The sequence below is a fragment of the Procambarus clarkii genome, chromosome 7 (genome assembly GCF_040958095.1).
Source record: "Procambarus clarkii isolate CNS0578487 chromosome 7, FALCON_Pclarkii_2.0, whole genome shotgun sequence".
Lineage (NCBI taxonomy): Eukaryota > Metazoa > Arthropoda > Malacostraca > Decapoda > Cambaridae > Procambarus > Procambarus clarkii.
The window spans coordinates 55,381,915-55,395,084 of NC_091156.1; positions in this window are offsets into that span (position 1 = coordinate 55,381,915).

Below are 13,170 nucleotides of genomic sequence, written 5' to 3' on the forward strand. Positions count from 1 at the left end.
TATTTAAGTCTTTATTTCTTATTTCTTGCTGGAACCATTTAAACCTTCCTATTAGTTCCACTTTATACTATGACCATCCATTAATTAATAATTAAATCAATTATACATCATAAGTAAAATTACACTAAATTAAATAATTTTTTAATATCTATTTTTTTTAATTATCAAGGGAAAGCGCCAAGCTCTTACGAATTTATAGAGCTGGGAAGGGGTCAGGATAAGGATTTGGGATGGAACGGGGGGAAAGTAATGGTGCCCAACCACTTGGAAGGTCGGGGATTGAATGCCGACCTGCATGAAGCGAGACCCACAATACCTGCCTGGCGAGTACATCCTCGCACCATGACCATCCATAACTTACTGGCAACAATGTTGTATCCACATTATTTTGTAAACATTAGTTAGTCTCTCAACGTACCGGCGGCGTAAGTAGTGGATGGAGCGTGAAGAGGAGTATGTAAGTGGCAAATGGATTGGAGCCAGTGAGCGGGAGGCAATCTGGGTCAGCGGTCAGGGTAGGCAAGGTGTGGCTACACAGGACTCCAGTAGAGGCAGCGAGTCACAGACGTGACCTCAAGAGCAATATGAGACGGTCAGTGTTAGGCCTCATTTATTGTGAGAACACTGTTGACATGTTGACCGGATGTGGTTTGGGAAGGATCAATACTTAGAGGAGGTTGAATAAAAGAGACGCCAGCAATGTTGCATATTTCATTCTGCAAAGGACCATGATGCTGGTGGTGGTGTGGACCTGGTATGGTGAGGACCATGATGCTGGTGGTGTGGACCTGGTATAGTGAAGACCTTGATGCTGGTGGTGTGGACCTGGTATGGTGAGGACCGTGATGCTGGTGGTGGTGTGGACCTGGTATGGTGAGGACCGTGATGCTGGTTGTGTGGACCTGGTATAGTGAGGACCTTGATGCTGGTGGTGTGGACTTGGTATGGTGAGGACCGTGATGCTGGTGGTGGTGTGGACCTGGTATGGTGAGGACCGTGATGCTGGTTGTGTGGACCTGGTATAGTGAGGACCTTGATGCTGGTGGTGTGGACCTGGTATGGTGAGGACCGTGATGCTGGTGGTGGTATGGACCTGGTATGGTGAGGACCATGATGCTGGTTGTGTGGACCTGGTATGGTGAGGACCATGATGCTGGTGGTGTGGACCTGGTATAGTGAGGACCTTGATGCTGGTGGTATGTACCTGGTATGGTGAGGACCGTGATGCTGGTGGTGTGGACCTGGTATGGTGAGGACCATGATGCTGGTTGTGTGGACCTGGTATGGTGAGGACCGTGATGCTGGTGGTGTGGACCTAGTATGGTGAGGACCACGGTGGTATGGACCTGGTATGGTGGGGACCGTGATGCTGGTGGTGTGGACCTGGTATGGTAAGGACCATGATGCTGGTGGTGGTGTGGACCTGGTATGGTGAGGACCGTGATGCTGGTGGTGTGGACCTAGTATGGTGAGGACCACGGTGGTATGGACCTGGTATGGTGAGGACCATGGTCGTGTGGACCTAGTATGGTGTGGACCATGGTGGTATGGGTCTGGTATGGTGAGGACCATGGTGGTATGGACCTGGTATGGTGAGGACCATGGTGGTGTGGACCTAGTATGGTGAGGACCATGGTGGTATGGACCTGGAATAGTGAGGACCATGGTAGTATGGACCTGGTTTGGTGAGGACCATGATGCTGGTGGTGTGGACTTGGTACGGTGAGGACCATGGTGCTGGTGGTGTGGACCTGGTATGGTGAGGACCATGATGCTGGTGGTGTGGACCTGGTATGGTGAGGACCTTGATGCTGGTGGTGTGGGCCTGGTATGGTGAGGACAGTGATGCTGGTGGTGTGGACCTGGTATGGTGAGGACCATGATGCTGGTGGTGGTGTGGACCTGGTATGGTGAGGACCATGATGCTGGTGGTGGTGTGGACCTGGTATGGTGAGGACCATGATGCTGGTGGTGTGGACCTGGTATGGTGAGGACCATGATGCTGGTGGTGGTGTGGACCTGGTATATTGAGGACCATGATGCTGGTGGTGGTGTGGACCTGGTATGGTGAGGACCGTGATGCAGGTGGTGTGGACCTAGTATGGTGAGGACCATGGTGGTATGGACCTGGTATGGTGAGGACCATGGTGGTGTGGACCTAGTGTTGTGTGGACCATTGTGGTAAGTTGAGGACCATGGTGGTATGGACCTGGTATAGTGAGGACCATGGTGGTATGGACCTGGTATGGAGAGGACCATGGTGGTGTGGACCTAGTAAGTAGTGTAAAAGGAGACACATGGGGAATCGATTTTTAGAAACGGTTGGGCACTTCCATGCCGACTCGACTCCCGGGGGCCAGATCGTGAAAATCTTTTTCAAGCAGTTGGGTCAGGATGCGCTGGACGCGCACCTGGCTGGCTGGCTGGCAGGGTGGGGTGGTCCATTCCCCCCCCCCCCCCCCCAGGGGTACCAAGAAATTGAAAATTGAAATTGAAATAAGTTTATTGAGGTAAAATACACACAAAGGGATGAGGTAGCTCAAGCTATTCTCACCCCGTTCAGTACAACGTGTTAATATATACATATACACACATCACAAATAAACATATTACCAAACATTCTGAGAGGTAAAAATATACATTTCCTCCCTCACAAGTAGTATGGTATCAGACGTACACACAAATACTTTTATGACCTAGGTATACTGTATAGACAATTGGGTACCAAGGGCCCACCACCCAGGATGTACCTGAGGAACTGGTGCCCTATCCTAACCTGTTTTTTCTCGTGCTTTTAAGATGAGTCTAAGGCATCAAGAAGGGTGTCCCCTACTTATGGGAGGTACGGAGGATGAATGTTCAATAGATGAAAACCAAAAAATACACTGGTGAAAGGCATATAAACGTTTTTGGAGTATTTTAATGGCATGAGCAAAAATTCACGATTTGGCCCGGGGGTGTTACGAGAGTACTACGGTATCAATTTGGGGGCCCTTACTTTTGAATGGATCAGAGGGTGAATGTTCAATAAATTCAAACCAAGAAACACAGTTGAAAGCGAATATAGAAGTTTTTGGAGTACTTTAATGAGGCTATGACTGAATAGTACAGGGGGCCCTTGGGCACAGCTCCATTTTCTGTAATGGTCAGAGGTGAGCGGTGAGAACGGGGCGCGATTTTTTGACCAATCAGGAGCCGAGTAGAAAAATTCTCTTTCTGTCTCGGGGTCATGGGCCAATCAGGTGAAATTTTCCTTATTTGTCGCGGGGGTGTCACGTGACATGACGTCGTCAATAGGGACCCCCTACCTATGATTACCCCAGTGGGGTCAAGCATAGAAGGGGGGGTCAAGATTCCTTACAAAGACCAAGTTGGTTATATAGGTGTAGTAAGCCTTATCTTGAATTTGCATGATACTGTGGGGTACATTGACATGAAGGGCGAGTCATAGAACAGGATCTGCATGTGAGATGGGTCATATTAGGGTTTTAAAGAAGTTAAGATAGCTTTAAAGAGTCCTGTGTGCTTGAATGTGGGTAAATGTTCAGTCAATAATTCTCGTGTTTTGAATCTGAATGAGGGGTCCTAGTTTGCGTTCTAGTCATAAAATGAGTTCCTTAGTATATTTGCTATGGAAAATGAGCTTTCAGTACTCTATATAATTTGAAATGAGGTCAAGAAAGACATGTTAATGTGCGAGAAGAGTCAGGTTGGAAACTGTTTATTCCAGTCATCCCCCCTTGGCTTTGCTCCGTTTTCTGTAGCTAGAGTAAAGATTCCATTTTCTGTGGCATTCAGTTGATTACTGGTGAAAAAGGCATACTTGCTTTTGTATGGTTCTAACCTGTTTATAGATTTTTATAGATATATTTTTTGGGCCTCAAATTAGATTTTAATATGAAAAATAGCATCAAATGTATGTCTATCTTTTGTAATAAACCTTACAAGCATTAACAATACCTGTGATATTTCATAGAATACGAAAAGAAGGTTAAATAGTGGGGCCTCAGCCATATTGTGTTGGGTTTGACACTCCAAACATTAATTTGACACTCGTAAATATACTATAAAGGAAAGTAGTCGAGTGGTTCAAGCAATATAATATGTACAAGAAATCTGTTCATAATCTGTATTAAATTGCAATTTTTAACATAATAGTTTGCAGCTATTGTGGTGGGGGCCCAATAACGTCATGTAACGCATTGACTGGCACTATCTGTTGCTATGAAATGCTTTTTGAAATCATGTGTTAAAATTTAAAAGTCGACTCCATCAGTTGCCATTTATGTCAGTGCCATGGTATATCAAGCGCAAAGGTTTTCAGAAAATGTTACACCTCCACCTTTCAAAAGTGAAAAGATGAATTCATTTTGGCATTACTGTCATTACTTTGGAAGTTTTTAATGATAGCACATGCTTAAACAAACTCGCTCACAAAAACAAACTCATTTTTTTTTGGTTCAACTTACACAAATAAACCCAGGGCTTTCACATTCGCGCAAAATACTTAGTCCCCCCCCCCTAAACTTAAAACAGTTGCACAATCTTACTTAAACACATTGCTAAACTCTTATACACAAACAAAAAACTCAATTTTTAACTTACACAAATAAACACCGGGGCTTTGCACATTCACACACAAAAAAAATGCTTAGTTCCCCCTAGACTTGAACACTCACAATCTTACGGTGCTTTAATTGCCAAAGCCTTCCAAACCTGCACTGGGTCGTTAGTCATACATAGAATCAGGGAGAAAAATATCTACTTCAATATATAAAAAAAAATAATACAACTCTTGAATAAATAGTCCAACCACTTGGGCTGGACGGTAGAGCGACGGCCTTACTTCATGCAGGTCGGCGTTCAATCCCCTGACCATCCAAGTGGTTGGGCCACAATTCCTTCCTCCCATCTTATTCCCAAATCCTTATCCTGACTCCTTCCCAGTGCTACATGGTCATAATGGCTTGGCGCTTTCTCCTGATAGTTCCATTCCATTCCATTCTTGACTAAATAACTAGCATTAAGTTTTAAGTCAATCTAATATCCCTATCTCACGGGATCCCCAGAACTCTGCACATTCCCGCCCTCCAACAAATTCCAAAGCCTTACAAGAGCCCACTCAGTCACTCACGCGGCAATAAACATGTTTTTCGCCCAACTGTATTTATTTAAAATAATAATACGTCAGATAGAAAGAGTTTCGCATTGCTATTTTATTTACCTTATAAAGCCTCTCTATAAAAATGATATGCCACTGTGTATTATGATTGTTTTATAATAAATATTGCATAAATACTTACACGATTTCATAAACAAAAAATTATTTTAATGAGCCATGTTTGGAAGGCATTTTATTACGATAAATACAAACTTTTAAAACTAACTAAAAATATATATCTCATAGAGGAAGACTTATTCTTCAGGATATATGTTATTGTTTAAGGGTTTCATTCTTTATAAAAAAGTTGCCAGTATTATCGAAACTCTAGCCACAATTTTTTTTATTTTTTTAAAGGTTTTCCAAGGGAGTAAATCTTGCTTCCTCGCTTTCTCCCACGTGTTTCCTCATTTGGACTGGATGCAGAGTAACCTTCGTGCCAGTCCTGACTCAGTTCCCTAACGTCCAAACTATTGGACATTGCAAAATTTCACTAAATAATGCGGTATTTTAGTTGCCCCCTCTAATTATAGAGATTTTAATCTCTAAACATTTGAGTGCCAAGAACAACTCTCGTGCAGGCCCGCGTTCAGTCCCCGACGTTCAAGCTTTTTGCTACAGTAAATGTCTCTAAAAATGAGGCGTATCTCGCCCTGACGAACTGTTTTTGGCTTAATTGTAACCCATCCAGCTGCAGTCTGCTGGATAGAAGAGCAGTGGGCCTGATAAAAAAATAAAAAAATAAAAAACAAATTGTTAGACTAGCTCTTTACATATGCTAGTTGTTTAATTTATTAACTGCTACTAATGCAATGATGATGCAAAAAGAGCCAGTACACATCTATGGATCAACCAATAAAAGCAGCAGACTTCTAGATGTTACTACTGCTCAGCTTAGCCCCCCCACTGGATGGGCGGCAGTGTGCAGGAAAAACAGATAAATTATGACACTAGTTCGCCACATATCCCAGTCTTGGTTTTAATTTAGAAACTGCACTTGCGGTCTTTCTCGTGCCCCATTGTTGATGTGTGACAATGACCATTGGATTTAAAAAAAAAAATAGCTCATTAAGATTGCGAAAACTTGCTTTAGCTAAATGAATTGTGTAGGTTCTGACTCTGAGGCCCATTATGCAGCCCTTTTCCGCTATTGCCTGCAAGATGGGATTGATTGATTGATGAAGATTAAGCCACCCAAAAGGTGGCACGGGCATGAATAGCCCGTACGTGGTGGCCCTTTTTGAGCCATTACCAGTATCAATAGCTGATACTGGAGATCTGTGGAGGTGCGACTGCACCTTGCGTGACAGGAGATGTCTCCCCCCCCGTGGCAAGATAGGAATAGGGGGGGGGGGGCTGCATTAATAAAGGAATTAAAACTAACATTCAATTATATATTCTCAAACTTATGCAAAAAAACTTTACAATCACATTTGCAAACTTGCACAAATTAATTTTGGCAATTTCGTTTACCCATTATTTGTTTGTTTTTCATGCTTGAGCCAAAAAATGAATTGTTGGGTTCATTACCAGAGTCCATTTCCCACTGTGGTAACCCCTTCCCACTACCCGCCCCACATGATGGGATTCATAATAAATGAACTAAACTAGCATTCAATTATATTCTCAACAAACTTATGCAAACCCCATACAATTACATTAGCAAGCTAACACAAATTCATTGAGCAAGTTTAACTATTATCATACTTTGCGTCATTATATAATGGAATACGAAAAAGAAATTCGCAGAATTCAGAGATAACACCATCAATAGAGTCCAAGAAATACGCATGTACTTCATTCATAATGATGCCATGGTGGTGTGGACCTGGTATGGTGAGAACCATGGTAGTATGGACCTGGTATGGTGAGGACCATGGTGGTATGGACCTGGTATGGTGAGGACCATGATGCTGGTGGCGTGGACCTGGTATGGTGAGGATTATGGTGGTGTGTGCCTGGTATGGTGAGGACCATGGAGGTATGGACCAGGTATGGTGATTACCATGGTGGTATGGACCTGGTATGGTGAGGGCCATGGTGGTATGGGCCTGGTATGGTGAGGACCATGAAGCTGGTGGCGTGGACCTGGTATGGTGAGGACCATGATGCTGGTGGTGGTGTGGACCTGGTGTGGTGAGGACCATGATGTTGGTGGTATGTACCTGGTAGGGTGAGGACCATGATGCTGGTGGTGTGGACCTGGTATGTTGAGGACCTTGATGCTGGTGGTGTGGACCTGGTATGGTGAGGACCATGACGGTGGTAGTGTGGACCTGGTATGGTGAGGACCATGATGCTGGTGGTATGGACCTGGTATGGTGAGGACCGTGATGCTGGAGGTGTGGACCTGGTATGGTGAGGACCGTGATGATGGTGGTGCTGACCTGGTATGGTGAGGACCGTGATGCTGGTGGTGTGGACCTGGTATGGTGAGGACCGTGATGCTGGTGATGTGGACCTAGTATGGTGAGGACCATGATGCTGGTGGTGTGGACCTGTTATGGTGAGGATCATGATGCTAGCGGTGGTGTGGACCATGTTGCTGGTGGTGTGGACCTGGTATGATAAGGACCATGATGCTGGTGGTGTAGACCTGGTATGGTGCGGACCATGAGGCTGGTGGTGTGGACCTGGTATGGTGAGGACCATGATGCTGGTGGTGTGGACCTAGTATGGTGAGGACCATGATGCTGGTGGTGTGGACCTGGTATGGTGAGGACCTTGATGCTAGTGGTGTGGATCTGGTATGGTGAGGACCATGATGCTGGTGGTGTAGACCATGGTATAGTGAGGACCTTGATGCTGGTGGTGTGGACCTGGTATGTTAAGGACCATGATGGTATGAACCTGGTAAGGTTGATTACCATGATGCTGGTTGTGTTGCCCTGGTATGGTGAGGACCATGATGATATGGACCTGGTATGGTGAGGACCATGATGCTTGTGGTTTGGACCTGGTATGGTGAGGACCGTGGTGGTGTGGACCTGGTATGGTGAGAACCATGGTAGTATGGACTTGGTATAGTGAGGACCATGGTGGTATGGACCTGGTATGGTGAGGACCATGATGCTGGTGGCGTGGACCTGGTATGGTGAGCACTATGTTGGTGTGGACCTGGTATGGTGAGGACCATGGAGGTATGGACCTGGTATGGTGATGACCATGGTGGTATGGACCTGGTATTGTGAGGACCATTGTGGTATGGACCTGGTATGGTGACGACCATGGTGGTATGGACCTGGTATGAGTAGTAGGATAAGGCACAACTCGCTGCAGTTTTGCTTTTTCCGACTGCAGCGAGTTGAGTCGTGTGTTTTTCGTTACCCCAGTGAGATTGAACTGCAGCGAGTTGAGTCGTGTGTTTTTCGTTACCCCAGTGAGATTGAACTGCAGCGAGTTGAGTCGTGTGTTTTTCGTTACCCCGGTGAGATTGAACTGCAGCGAGTTGAGTCGTGTGTTTTTCGTTACCCCGCTGACCCACGCACAGGCGTCGCAAATGGTCAATGACGTCACCAGGTAGTCGCTCAGCGTTCCTGCACAGGCACGTTCAAGGGGATTAAAAAGCCGGTCTATGAGTCGTGTGTTTTGCGATACAACAGTGACCTTGAAACCTAACTTAAAAATACCATCATCCCTAGTCTATTTTTAATTTCATATTTACCTCCAACCATCGCCCATTACATTTATCAAAGGGGATCATGTATGTAAGGGAAGAACATAACTTCAGCACTGCAAGAAGTTATGTGTGTATTTTCGAGTTCGTCCCCTGCTGCTTGTATTTACCCAGGTCTTTTTCCTAAATATATAACTTATCCAATTCATTCCTATTCTGTTTCACGTTGATACGTTTAATAGGTTATTAATATTCCCCTTTACTATGACCATTCAGTCACACCTCTATCATGTCACCCCTATTTCTTCTTCTTCGTCGTCGTTCTAGAGAATGTAATTTGAGCTTTGACAATCTTTCTTGAAGGATCGTTTATTATGCATAGGGCAAAAAATAAAATGAAAAAACTGCTATCAGTCATTTATATTAAAAAATAGAGGCCTGGGCATTGGTGATTTCAATGCGTTTTCAGTAGTAACCAATATTGTCCTTAACCTCATACACGTCTCACATTCGCTCAAAACATACCTCCCACACCTTGCTGTGGCATATAACAAATAAAAAAATCTCATTCAGTAAAAGCAAGCCTCTCATGTTTTAAAATAAGGCCTTCTGCGGCGCGAGGCGCGCTAAATGCGGATCCCAGGGGGTTCACACATAAGTGTGAACTCTTAATCTGGCTTAATACCTCAACTGTACTCTGTGCTTCATCAAAGTTGATATTCAGCTACAATAGCTCGTATTTTCGCTCATTGCTTATATTTTCTGTTATTCATAAACCCGATCAAACCATCCTAACCTAACCTAACCTAACTTATTATATATAACAAACTAATACATTCTACAGACCAGTTATTGTTGTTGTTTAGTGACATCGTGAAAAGCGAACTCAGGTATAGGGATAAGGTATTAATGGTCATTAGCATATAGGTGTGAAGGTATTACAGCACCTTACTGGTCAACTATGTATGACTGCGACCTTTGGCGTCCTACTGGCATGAGTATTTGCTGTTATTAATCAAAAATGACTAGACTATCCATCCCCACCTAACCTAATCAGAGGTATAAAAATATACATTTTAGTCATCCACAACTGTAATCATTATTCAGTGATAAGTTCAAAAGTATAACAGAAGCCCAAATGTCATACTGCAATTTAAGCAGAATCGTACATCTGGCAGCATAGCAGGTGAGCTGAACATAAGAATAAAGGTAACTGCAGAGGTCCTATTGGCCCATACGAGGCAGCTCCTATATATTTCCACCCAATCTCATTCATGTCCACCCTATGCTTAAAACAACCAAGGGATCCCACTTAAAGTATTAGTTTACAATAAAAGTTTTAATAAATAGCTCTTATTCTAGTTTTATACACAACAGCAATTATGAAAACCCTATATCTAGATATTCTATTATAATCCACAAGTAGTTACCACACATCTGGCAGTACAGCGGATTAGTGGCTGTGTTCATAGGCTAGTCAACTGTCCTCACATCCATCAAATAGATATCCAAATGTCGCACTGTTACGGCCCTCTCGGGACGCAACGGGGTCCTTACTCTGATGTTGTTAGAGGAAGATATATGTATCCGTTCCCAAGCCAGTAGTGGCTATCAAGGGATGAGATCCGTGACGCAAGTAACTTAAAGGGAGTAGGGAAAGAAAGCTAAGAACTTAATATTATAATTATTACCATCATCGATTAAATATATAAAATAAATGAGTGCACAAGGGGGAGGGGTATTAACACTTGACAAGGGGATTCTTCACAATGTAGTCTTCTGCTGAAGACTCTGGTGCCATAACTCTCGGTGCCGAGTCCTTGGTGCTTCTTCGTGGCCTCACAACGAATTCTCCAAAGAAGTTGAGCCTACCCTGGCCACAGGTCAGCCAAAACACAGGTCCACTGGGGGCACCACCGTGGAGGCCGTCAACCACACGTCCAGCTGGTCTGCTGGCAGGTTCTGAGCCAACAAGGCTGGTACGGCCACTCCACGAACGATAAAAGGGGAACGCCCTAGACAGGAGCCTCGTGTGACAACACAAATCACTCTCCTGTCTTCAGTACCCCAGTGGATGATCGTCTCCAACAGTCGGTCCCGGGTAAATCCTTTCACTGCCACTCCACTGGCAGGCTAACACACCACAGTATTCTTCCGGGGGGGGGACGACTTCACAATAGCTGCAGCAAACTTCAAGGTATGGAGACTCGCTGCCTCGGGTAGACTGACTCCACTTCCATCACAGCAGTCCCAGGTCGGCTCTGTAAGCAGACACGTCATCAATAACTGGGACACTAAAACACCTCACTTACGGGCTCGGGCACAAACACCTGACGTATCCAGTCCATAGATGGCGCTGTCGTCGGAGCACCACCTCACCGGGGGTCAGGAGCGGCTGTGTTGTGAGCTGCACAGGACTGGAAACTGGCCCTTGTGGCTGGTACACCTTGTCCTCACCAGGTGTCGTCGTCCGTTTGGCGGGGGTTTCGGGAGCTGGCCAACAGATGGCGCGGTCGTTACTACTCCGTGCTCGGACGCTGGATCCGGGTTCGTAACACGCACCTCAATTCATCCATCTAGCAACTCAGCTGGATGTTAGCCACTATATTCATAGGCTAATCATTTCTACACCTCAAAAAATCCTAGTCTTGCTACGCAAATCAGCTTACTTGTTTCTAAACCAACACTCGCAAATACAATCATGCATACCTACACATACTTCAAAACCGATGCATTCATAGAGAATAGCCTAGTTTTTGCCACCATTTCCCCATTAATCAGATGTAATTTATGCCATACACACAGAAAATACAGCATTTACACACCAAATATGCCATTTATGCACAAAATGTATTATTTACACTCAAAATATACCATCACATAAAAAAATATTAGATTTTCATACAAAATATGTCAGTTGCAAACAAAAATATACCATTTACACAATATTGCATGTACACTCAGAGTATGACATTTACACAAAGTACGGTATTTTGCACAAATATATCAAAATGCTTATACATTTAGACAATCAAAAATGCGCTTTAACTAAAATTACACAATTTCACAAACGTAATTTTCACAAAATACCCACACATTGCCTCATAAACCAAAATACACTTACACCATAAAGATCTATTTTATCAAATTACAGAGCTCACACAAAATACACAATTTTCACACACAAATACAGTTTCACCAGTTCCACTTCAACAAATTAAAAACACAACGTGCATAAATGCACTATTATCACAAAAATTATTACACAGTTTGTGTAATTATTTTACATCTTTGCACAATTAATACAAGAAAACTTGCTATATAATTACTCAGCTTGCACAATGACAATCAATACCCAAAGGTATAAATAAACAATTCGTCCATATGCAATTACACAACATGCGCAATTAATACACAACTTATACAATATTACACATCTTTCATATTTATTACACACAACTTGCACAAATGCATATCTAGCACAAATACGTACAATACATAACTACCCCAAATATGAAAATACACAACTAGCATAAATACACGATTTACACAAATACAATTGCGACATTTACACAACTAGCTCAAAAATATAATCAATACACAACTTACCAAAATATGAACAATACATAACTAGCACATATTCATTAAATACACAACTATGCAATTTCTGCAAATACACATACAAAAACATATACAATTAATACATACAACTTGCACAAAACAATACACAATTTATAGAAATATAATCAATACATAATTTCAATAATCATACAACATATGCAAAATACATAATCTGCACAATTAATTCACAAGTATATTAATTGTGCTATATATGTACAAACACAACCAACTGGGTCAAACAATACACAATTTGCATGATATTTTTCTGGGTATATTTAGGACATTAATTATAATATGCTGAGTTTAACCAACTCCCCAAAAGTCAGAATTTCACATATAAAAATGTTTCTTATAACTTCCAATGAGCTCAATATATAACACATTCTTTTTCCATTAAGATATCAACATTATTAGTGCTAAACTATTCATCTAACATATGTCCACTGTTTTTATGTCTTATTAATACCTTCCTTGTTACATTCTCTCCAATCAGACCACCATATTTATGTATTTATTCAAACCATCTAACAGACTTAATCCAAATGTCGCACATCAATTCATCCATCTAGCAACTCAGCTGGAAGTTAGCCACTATATTCATAGGCTAATCATTTCTACACCTCAAAAAATCCTAGTCTTGCTACGCAAATCAGCTAACTTGTTTCTAAACCAACACTCGCAAATACAATCATGCATACCTACACATACTTCAAAACCTATGCATTCATAGAGAATAGCCTAGTTTTTCTTGCCACCATTTCCCCATTAATCA